Here is a 1,476-nt window from a genome sequence, read left to right as displayed (position 1 = left end):
TATACACATTATTCTTAGTTACAAAATATATATATCTGCATATATTCCATAGTTCACCTATACATATATCTGCATATCTGCATATATATATCTGCACACATACATACAGATGTGTATATATCTGCATACATACATACAGATGTGTATATACTTAATGTTTGATGTTATTTACTCCCAAAACTATCCATTCCAGTAAAAGTTCAAATTGCTGCCAAAGACAATATTGCTCCAGAAGCTTATATTCCATAGTTCACCTATTGTACATATATATATATACATAGTATTTTTAGTTACAAAATATATATATCTGCATGCGTACATACATATATCTACATACATACATATATATATATATATATATATATATATATATATATCTATATCTATATATCTATATATATATATATATATATATATATATATATATATATACATATATCTGCATACACATATATATATATATATATATATATATATATATATATATATATATATATGTATGTATGCATACATACATATATTTGCATACACACACACCCACACACATATATATATACATACATATATCTGCACACACACACACACACACACACACACACACACACACCTGCATACATACATATATCTGCATACATACATACAGATGTGTATATACTTAATATTTGATGTTATTGTTGTTCAGGCACTATGACAACAGGTAAGGCAACAACAACAGGAAAGGCAAAAGGAAAGACAACAGGAAAGAGATGAAGCAAAAGAACAACCCAAATGTTGAGGAACCATTACCCACATGGTGTTAAATTCCATTTGGTGAAGGATAAAGATGGCGACACTACAATTAATCCACCTCAGGATGACATAACTTGTAATACTGCAGATGAAAATGTAGAAAGAACAAACACTCCTTTACAGTCTTCTCAACATCATGGAGATAAAAAATCTAGTTATAACGGTCAGTGGATAGAAGAAGACATGGAATGTGCTATGAAAGATGTTAAAGACAATTCATATTCCATCAGAGCAGCTGCGAAAAAGTGGGGAATTCCGGCGAGCACTTTAACATATTAGCTTTCAGGGCTGACAACAACAAAAAGAAGAGGTCCACCAATGATCCTTTCATTGGAAGAAGAGCTAGAAATTGTTGACTGGTGCAAAGATATGGCGCAACTTGGTCATGGATTAGAGATCATTCAGCTAAAGTCACATGTAGCTCATATATGTGAAACAAGGCCAAATCCATTCAAGAATGGTTTCCCAGGCAGATCATGGTGGACAAGTTTCCGCAAATGCCATCCAGATTTGACAATAAGGACTGCAGAGGGTTTGGACAGGGATAGAGCAGTAATGCTATGACCAAGTATTGTGACAAATTTTTATGACAACCTAGAGAAATTGTACAATTCTTCTGAATATGGACCAACAAAAATATGGAATTGTGATGAAACAGGTGTGCAAGCAAGTGGGAACTGCGGGATG

Source organism: Cryptomeria japonica, chromosome 9, assembly GCF_030272615.1.
Source record: "Cryptomeria japonica chromosome 9, Sugi_1.0, whole genome shotgun sequence".
NCBI lineage: Eukaryota > Viridiplantae > Streptophyta > Pinopsida > Cupressales > Cupressaceae > Cryptomeria > Cryptomeria japonica.
Note: the sequence above shows the minus strand (reverse complement) of the source record.